Source organism: Triticum dicoccoides, chromosome 1B (genome assembly GCF_002162155.2).
Source record: "Triticum dicoccoides isolate Atlit2015 ecotype Zavitan chromosome 1B, WEW_v2.0, whole genome shotgun sequence".
Taxonomy (NCBI): Eukaryota; Viridiplantae; Streptophyta; class Magnoliopsida; order Poales; family Poaceae; genus Triticum; species Triticum dicoccoides.
The window spans coordinates 672,798,824-672,808,888 of NC_041381.1; the positions used below are offsets into that span (position 1 = coordinate 672,798,824).

Below are 10,065 nucleotides of genomic sequence, written 5' to 3' on the forward strand. Positions count from 1 at the left end.
TTTGGGCGAACGCCCAGTCGGGCGCGCCCGACCCGCAAGCCCCCCCCCGGGCCACTGACCACAGGGCCCCGCCCCAAAACGTTTTTCTTTTAAAAAAAGAAGGAATAAAAAAATATATATATATAATATAATAAAATAAATATAATTAATAGAAATAAAAATGATTTAATAAAATTAATTATTAATTAATTAATTAATTAAGTAATTAATTAAGTTAATTAATTCGGTTTAATTATTTGAATTAACTAGTTAATTTTAATTAAACTATAATTAGGATTAATCTAAACCCTAAATAAACCTAACAGTGTATGACAGGTGGGACCCACGGGACCCACATGTCAGGTTGACCAGGTCAACGGTCAACGCTGACTGCTGACGTCAGCATGACATCATGCTGATGTCATAAATCCATTTTCCGAATTAATTGAATAATTAATTAAATTTCAGAAATTGTTAAAATCTTTTAAAAATCATATCTTTTAATCCGTAACTCGGATTAAAATATTTTCAACATGAAAGTTGCTCAGAACGACGAGACGAATCCGGATACGCAACCCGTTCGTCCGCCACACACCCCTAACCTATCGAACTCGCAACTTTCCCCCTCCGGCTTCTCTGCCCGAAAACACGAAACACCGGGAATACTTTCCCGGATGTTTTCCCCCTTCACCGGTATCACCTACTACCGCGTTAGGGCACACCGAACACCGCGTATTGCCTTGTTATATTTTGTGATGCTTTGTTTGCTCTGTATTCATTATTTGTTCCCCCTCTTCTCTCCGGTAGACTACGAGACCGACGCTGCTGCTGACCAGTTCGACTACGGAGTTGACGACCCCTCTCTCTTGCCAGAGCAACCAGGCAAGCCCCCCCCCCTTGATCACCAGATATCGCCTATTCTCCTCTATACTGCTTGCATTAGAGTAGTGTAGCATGTTACTGCTTTCGTTAATCCTATTCTGATGCATAGCCTGACATTGTCGCTACATCTGTTGATACCTTACCTGCAATCCTAAATGCTTAGTATAGGATGCTAGTTTATCATCATTGGCCCTACATTCTTGTCAGTCTGCCTTGCTATACTATCGGGCCGTGATCACTTAGGAGGTGATCACGGGTATATACTATACATATACATGCTATACAGATGGTGACTAAAGTCGGGTCAGCTCATTGAGTACCCGCAAGTGATTCTGACGAGGGGGCTGAAAGGACAGGTGGCTCCATCCCGGTAGAGGTGGGCCTGGGTTCCCGACGGCCCTCGACTGTTACTTTGTGGCGGAGCGACAGGGCAGGTTGAGACCACCTAGGAGACAGGTGGGCCTGGCCCTGTTCGGCGTTCGCGGATACTTAACACGCTTAACGAGATCTTGGTATTTGATCTGAGTCGGCTACGAGCCTATACGCACTAACCATCTACGTGGGAGTAGTTATGGGTATCCCGGCGTCGTGGTATCAGCCGAAGCACTTCAGACGTCAGCGACGGAGCGGCGCGCGCCGAATTGGACTGGAACGCCACTAGGCTAGGTCTGCTTTCGGCCGCCCTCGCAACGTGCAGGTGTGCTATGGGCGATGGGCCCAGACCCCTGTGCGCTTAGGTTTAGACCGGCGTGCTGGCCTCTCTGTTTTGCCTAGGTGGGGCTGCGACGTGTTGATCTTCCGCGGCCGGGCATGACCCAGGAAAGTGTGTCCGGCCAAATGGGATCAAGCGTGTTGGGCTATGTGGTGCACCGCTGCAGGGAAGTTAATCTATTCGAATAGCCGTGATCTTCGGTAACAGGACGACTTGGAGTTGTACCTTGACCTTATGACAACTAGAACCGGATACTTAATAAAACACACCCTTCCAAGTTCCACAGACAACCCGGTGATCGCTTTTCCGCAGGGAGACGAGGAGAGGATCGCCGGGTAGGATTATGCTATGCGATGCGACTGGAGATGCGCTTGGTGATGCTACCTGGATATGCTACTTGGAGATGCTACTTGGAGGACTTCAATCTACTCTCTTCTACATGCTGCAAGACGGAGGCTGCCAGAAGCGTAGTCTTCGGCAGGATTAGCTATCCCCCTCTTATTCTGGCATTCTGCAGTTCAGTCCACTGATATGGCCTCTTTACACATATACCCATGCATATGTAGTGTAGCTCCTTGCTTGCGAGTACTTTGGATGAGTACTCACGGTTGCTTTCTTCCCCCTTTTTCCCCTTTCCTTCCTTCCTGGTTGTCGCAACCAGATGCTGGAGCCCTGGAGCCAGACGCCACCGTCGACGACGACTACTACACTGGAGGTGCCTACTACTACGTGCAGCCCGTTGACGACGACCAAGAGTAGTTAGGAGGATCCCAGGCAGGAGGCCTGCGCCTCTTTCGATCTGTATCCCAGTTTGTGCTAGCCATCTTATGGCAACTTGTTTAACTTATGTCTGTACTCAGATATTGTTGCTTCCGCTGACTCGTCTATGATCGAGCACTTGTATTCGAGCCCTCGCGGCCCCTGGCTTGTATTATGATGCTTGTATGACTTATTTATGTTTTAGAGTTGTGTTGTGATATCTTCCCGTGAGTCCCTGATCTTGATCGTACACATTTGCGTGCATGATTAGTGTACGATTGAATCGGGGGCGTCACAACTACGAAACAACTATGTCTTCGCACTCCATAGTCTTCAAGTGAATGTCTTCACATATCATTATCTTCATCGCGGGTGTCTTCACAAACCACCATTGTCTTTAATGTCTTCACACATTTTTAGGGGTCTTCTCTGGTAGGTAAACTGAATCAATAAGGGATTACTACCTGTGTTATCCTGCAATTCTCACAAACACATTAGTCCCTCAACCAAGTTTGGCGTCAATACGCCAAAACCAACTAGGGATGGCACTAGATGCACTCACAGTTTCAAATCACCTAGGGATTTACTTCAGTGACAAAACATATTCATAGTTATATACGATCATGCTTGTTTCAGCTTTGATTGGATTCAAATCACCTTTACATTAGCTTCAGTGGTAAAGCGAATCAGCTTCGCCACCGAAGTACATTTTAAGGTGCTTCAAAAAATCCAGTTTAAGTTTCACTGTATCTGATTTGACATAGTTGTTTTCTTCATATTCCACATTCCAGATTTAGTTTCACGGGCAAAACTGACTTCACTAGCAAAGCTGATTCAAAATAATTGTTTCTTTCAGATTTTAGATTTGGCTTCAACAAAAGCAAAATTTCAAAAGTCGGCCAGTTATCAAAATATGTCGAGGATGATCTAGAAGGGAAATTGCAAGTTGTGGTGCCTGCTACGTCTTGAGCTTGCGTTGGTTTTCTTGAAGAGGAAAGGGTGATGCAGCAATAGTAGCGTAAGTATTTCCCTCAGTTTTTGAGAACCAAGGTATCAATCCAGTAGGAGGCTCCTTAAAAGTCCCACGCACCTACACAAACAAACAAAGAACTCGCAACCAACGCAATAAAGGGGTTGCCAATCCCTTCACAGCCACTTGCGAAAGTGAGATCTAATAGAGATAGTATGATAAGATAAATATATTTTTGGTATTTTATAATATAGATGCGAAAAGTAAAGATGCAAATAAAAGTAGATTGAAAGCAAATATGATAAGAGATAGACCTGGAGGCCATAGGTTTCACTAGAGGCTTCTCACAAGATAGCATAAGTATTACGGTGGGTGAACAAATTACTGTCGAGCAATTGATAGAAAAGTGAATAATTATGAGATTATCTAGGCATAATCATGTATATAGGCATCACATCAGTAACAAGTAGACCGACTCCTGCCTGCATCTACTACTATTACTCCACACATCGACAGACTCCTGCCTGCATCTAGAGTATTAAGTTCATAAGAACAGAGTAACGCCTTAAGCAAGATGACATGATGTAGAGGGATAAACTCAAGCAATATGATATAAACCCCATCTTTTTATCCTCGATGGCAACAATACAATATGTGCCTTGCAACCCTTTCTGTCACTGGGTAAGGACACCGCAAGATTGAACCCAAAGCTAAGCACTTCTCCCATGGCAAGAAAGATCAATCTAGTAGGTCAAACTAAATTGATAATTCGAAGAGACTTTCAAAGATAACTCAATCATACATAAAAGAATTCAGAGGAGATTCAAATATTTCTCATAGATAAACTTGATCATAAACCCACAATTCATCGAATCTCGACAAACACACCGCAAAAATAGTTTACATCAAGTAGATCTCCACAAGAGAGGGGGAGAACATTGTATTGAGATTCAAAAAGAGAGAAGAAGCCATCTAGCTAATAACTATGGACCCGTAGGTCTGTGGTAAACTACTCACAACTCATTGGAGGGGCTATGGTGTTGATGTAGAAGCCCTCCGTGGTCGATTCCCCCTCCGACGGAGCGCTAGCGAAGGCTCCAAGATGGGATCTCGCGGATACAGAAGGTTACGGCGGTGGAAATTGTGTTTCGTTGGCTCCTTGGATGTTTTCGGGGTGCGTAGGCTTATATAGGAGGAAGAAGTGCATCGGTGGCCGCCCGAGGGGCCCACGAGATAGGGGGCGCGCCTTACCCTCTCGTGGCCGCCTCGGCTGCTTCTTGACTTGCACTCCAAGTCCCCTGGATCACGTTCGTTCCAAAAATCACGCTCCCGAAGGTTTCATTCTGCTTGGACTCCGTTTGATATTCCTTTTCTTCGAAATACTGAAATAGGCAAAAAAAACAGCAATACAGGCTGGGCCTCCGGTTAGTAGGTTAGTCCAAAAAAATGATATAAATGTGTAAAATAAAGCCCATAAACATCCAAAAGGGGTAATATAATAGCATGGAACAATCAAAAATTATAGATACGTTGGAGACGTATCAAGCATCCCCAAGCTTAATTCCTGCTCGTCCTCGAGTAGCTAAATGATAAAAAGAGAATTTTTGATGTGGAATGCTACCTAGCATAATTCTCAATGTAATTTTCTTTATTGTGGCATGAATATTCAGACCCAAATGATTCAAAATAAAAGTTCATATTGATAAAAGAAATAGTAACACTTCAAGCATACTAGTCAAAGTAATCATGTCTTCTCAAAATAACATGGCAAAAGAAAGTTCATCCCTACAGAATCATATAGTTAGGCTATGCTTCATTTTCGTCACACAAAGATGTTCCCAACTTCTATACCCCCGATGACAAGCCAAGCAATTGTTTCATACTTAAATAATCTCAAACTTTTTCAACCTTCACGCAATATATGAGCGTGAGCCATGGATATAACACTATGGCACTAGTAGATAAACAACCATTAGTCCCGGTTGGTAAGGGCCTTTTGTCCCGGTTCCTGGACCAGGACTAAAGGGTCGTTACTAATGCACTGGCCCATGGGCCTCCACGTGGCCGGTGCGCCGAGCCCACGCAGGAGGGCCTTTGGTCTCGGTTGGTGGCACCAACCGGGACCAATAGGCATCCACGCGTCAGCATTTCAGGGGCTGTGGTTTTTTTTTTGAAAGGGGGTGTGAGGGAGTCCTGGATTAGGGGGTGTCCGGATGGCCGGACTATGACCTTTGGCCGAACTCCTGGACTATGAAGATACAAGATTGAAGACTTCGTCCCGTGTCCGAATGGGACTTTCCTGGGCGTGGAAGGCAAGCTTGGCGATACGGATATGTAGATCTCCTCCCATTGTAACCCACTCTGTGTAACCCTAGCCCTCTCCAGTGTCTATATAAACCGGAGGGTTTTAGTCCGTAGGACGAACAACAATCATACCATAGGCTAGCTTCTAGGGTTTAGCCTCTCTGATCTCGTGGTAGATCTACTCTTGTACTACCCCTATCATCAATATTAATCAAGCAGGAGTAGGGTTTTACCTCCATCGAGAGGGCCCGAACCTGGGTAAAAACATCGTGTCCCTTGTCTCCTATTACCATCCACCTAGACGCACAGTTCGGGACCCCCTACCCGAGATCCGCCGGTTTTGACACCGACATTGGTGCTTTGATTGAGAGTTCCTCTGTGCCGTCGCCATCAGGAAGGATGCCTCATCCCGTCTTTAAAGACGGCTCTGTTGCTAAAGGAGCTTTGGCTATCAGCCAAACTCTCCGGCTAGACGGTTTTCTTATGACCGCTGTTCGGCCGCCGCGCCGACGATGACTTCTCGGGTCATCGAAAGCAATCTTCACGTCAACTTGGAACTCGCCGAGCAGTTAGATCCAACGAAGCTCTCTTCCTTAAACGAGCTCTTTGATCGCATCGCCGCCCTGGGAGTCGCTACAGACTACGATCAGATTGGGCCTAAACCCGATCTGAGAGAGATTAACTCTCCCCAGGTCACCCATCACGTCGCTGTGGTGGAGGAACAATGCGGCGACCCTTCATCTATCTTAAGGACTAGCTATGTCCGGATTCCCGATCCCTCCAAGCCAGATACCCACGGAGGGGAGGACGTCACTCAAGACCTGAACTTAGAGTCAGTCAACGGGCTAGATTCATTGGACAACATCCAAGAATCCAAACTTCCAAGTCCGGAAACTCCTTGGCCCTTGAGTCTCAGATTGGGTGAGGTTTCGGATTTAATTCCACCCACCCACCCGAACATATGCGATCTATCCAAAATTAGGCAAGAGCCCAAGGAAACAGTACATCACTACTGGGCAAGATTCCTCCTGGTTATGAACAGGATAAAGGACTGCCGCGAGAAAGACGCAATTTCATTCTTCTACAATAATTGCACGGACAAGGAAATCCTCAATGTCATAAGTCGCCGTGAAATTACACGCTTTGCTGACTTGGCGTTCATAGTACGAAAGTACTGTGCCATGGAAAGCGCTTGGAAAACCGAAGTAAGACTTTGGGACAATCCGGCCCTGAATACAAACCCAGTCCGAAATAGTCCCGCATGTCCCCAGTCCTCGTACTTCTCCGCCTATCGATCGTCCTCATCATCGATGTCGTGCGCCTGCATCATATTCAGACTTTAATTGTACAGAATGTGCAAGAAACTCGCCAATACTTGTGCCAACATAAACAAATAATAATATGACCAACGAGCGCAATCGGACTGTGGAGAAGTAACAAAATGAACCTACTACTACTAAGTTTTCCACTCATTCAAAAATCATCTCTGGACTGGACTGGAGTGTTGTGTGACAATGCACAAACGGCGCTGCAGCCTATATATAATAGCTCTGGAGTAAGCAAACTGCAATTCTATCCTTGAAATGAACCAAAGTGTACATCACATTTTCAGAAACTACATCAGTGAAGTTGGGAAAGATTCAGAATCTGCTATTCCTAATGGTTGTTTTCGAATTTGGTGAGGTAATTCCTTATCGATCTGGTTGGTGCTGCGTTTGAGCATCAGAATCCTCTTGTAATCTAAAGAGGGCAGCCAGCGCGACTATAATAGGCACATCATTCATCACAAGGGCCAAAGTCTTTCATCGTCCACGAACAGGAAGGGTAAGATCTCATTTCAGTTTGGTAGTAGAACCAAAAAAGAATGGTGCATATATTCATCATCATCATAGAAATAATAAAAAACGCTCCAGTTTTAATCAAAACTCGACCACGCACATACAAAATGAACCAGAAAATTGTGTGTATTATTGACCCTGCTCTTCTTCTCTTCCCTTCTTTGAGCAAAAGGATCAATAGCAGGCCCTGTAGTAAAACATATTTGGTTAAAAGGGTAACGGTGTGCAAACAGGTTTGAAGAGACATGTATATTTTAGAAGTAATTACATTGAAAATGAACACTCAAGAAAATAAGTGTCAGTCACAAAGTGAAAAAGATCATGTGATTTTTTTTTTCAAAATGGTAGCTGAAACAAATTATTGTACAAAGCAGAAGCATGCAGACTATCAAGCATTTATGTGACATCTCATGGTAACTGCAACGTGTACCCGGCATGGGGAAACCTCGAGAAGGTTACTAACCTCGAGAAGGTTACTAATCTTGCTACTACATGGAGATTCACCAACCATAGGTTTCAAGAGAAGAATCATATACATTTTAGAGCGAATTACATTGACAACAAAGACTAGTTAGATTCAGTTGGTCATATATGAAAAGAGCATCGGAGATTTAAAATAAACAGTGGATTAAATCAGTGTACATAAGCAGAAGCATGCAAGTGTGCTTTACGCCACAATGTATCTACCACTGCTAGTTCATTAGTACCACAAATTGTTATATAGACACGGCAAGAACAATCGCTGCAACTACAACTACAGAGAACGACCTTTATATGCTTTGTAAGCGCAAAATCAAAAGGCGTCTCCCCAACATTCCAATGTGTTTTTATTATCTTATCCTTATTGCGAACAAATGATATTTTCCTCACAACCAGGCCTCCTACATGGCCAGAGCTTGATCGACCTGGTTGGTGCTGCGTTTGAGCATCACAATCCTCTTCTAAAGAGGGTACCCAGTAGGCACATCATCACAAGAGCCAAAGTGTTTCATCATCCATGAATAGGGTAAGATTCAGTTTGGTAGAACCAAAAAAATGGTGCATACATTCATAGAAAATTCAAAAAATACTCCAGTTTTAGTCAAAACTTGAGCACGCACAATATGCCTCTATAGTTGAAAGTGGCTGGGTGGAGGGAGAGGGAGGAGCTACCTGCTGCAGGGAGCCATTGCTGATAGGGAGCAGGGACCAACAGGGCGTCACCATGGTCGGGCTGGACTCGACAATGTCCTGTCAAGCTCGGGCATGGGGTCCTGCATGTCTCGGTCCTCGTACTTCTCTGCCTCGTCGTCCTGATCGTCGATGTCGTGCGCCTGCATCATATTCAGTATTTAATTGTACAGAATGTGCAACAAACTCGCCAATACTTGTGCCAACATAAACAAATAATACGACCAACGAGGGCAATTGGACTGTGGAGAACTAACAAAACGAACCTACTACTAAGTTTTCCACTCATTCAAAATTCATCTCTGGACTGGACTGTTGTGTGACAATGCACAAATGGCGCCGCAGCCTATAATAGCTCTTGAGTAAGCAAACTGCAATTCTATCCTTGAAATCAACCAAAGTGTACATCACATTTTCAGAAACTCGCGAAGTTGGGAAAGCTTAAGAATCTGCTATTCCTAATGGTTGTTTTCGAACTTGATAAGGTAATGCCTTATCGATCTGGTTGGTGCTGCGTTTGAGCATCAGAATCCTCTTCTAATCTAAAGAGGGCAGCCAGCGCGAGTATAATAAATAGGCGCATCATCCACAAAGAGGGTAAGATTTCATTTCAGTTTGGTAGAACTAAAAGAATGGTGCATATATTCAGCAAAGAATGGTGCATATATATAATAAAAACTCTGACCACGCACGCACATACAAAATGAACCAAAAAGTGGTGCGTATTGATTGATGATATGGCTGTACAATTGAAAGCGGGGTCCAGATCAGATCTGGGGGAGAGAAAGAGAGGGGTAGCTGCTGCGAGGGGAGGAGGAGGAGGCAGCCGACGGTCATCCCCGGCCGGCGTTGGGTAGGCGAGGAAGGATGTCGGCGCCTCCGAGCCTCTGGCAAAGAGAGATCATCGGGGAGGAGGCGAATCCGCATGAGGACGTCGCTGGAAAAGATGGGGAGGAGAGGGGGATGCCGTCGACGAAGGACAGGGCAGGTCGAAGTTCGACGAGGATCCGCGACGGCGAGCTCGACGGTATGGAGGGGTCCATATGCGACCTCCAGGAGAGGAGAGGCTCCGGTGGCGGCGGCAGCGGCGGAGCGGGCGCGAGAAGGCGAAGGGAGATGGGGAACAGAGCGACGGCTGCGGGCTGCGGCTAGGGATTTGCACTACGGCAGTAATTTCTACTAGCGGGTAGTGCGCGGGCGGCACGCCGCGCCACGTGGATCGATAAGCAATTTAGTTTTTTTGTAATATTTGGTAAGTCATTTGAAGACTTGATTCGTGACAAAGTAGATCATACAAGGAATTGGTACATTTAGTTGGTGCCTACATGCATAAGTTATCTACAACACACAGTGATAGTGAGTACTTGACGCGGAGTTGTGAAGCTCTTGTTCTTTTCTTAGACTTGAGATGTTGATCCTCCAGTTGAGTCTGTCTCTGTGATGTAGTGCTA

General features: G+C 45.2%; 1 long non-coding RNA gene across 1 annotated transcript; it reads right to left on the reverse strand.

Moving 5' to 3' along the window:
* Positions 1–7,420: 7,420 nt before the first annotated feature.
* Positions 7,421–9,792, reverse strand: LOC119312139. Its single transcript, XR_005151258.1, has 2 exons — positions 8,597–9,792; positions 7,421–7,631 (listed from the first exon to the last, which is right to left on the reverse strand). It is a non-coding gene; the product is annotated as an uncharacterized LOC119312139 (long non-coding RNA).
* Positions 9,793–10,065: the final 273 nt, after the last annotated feature.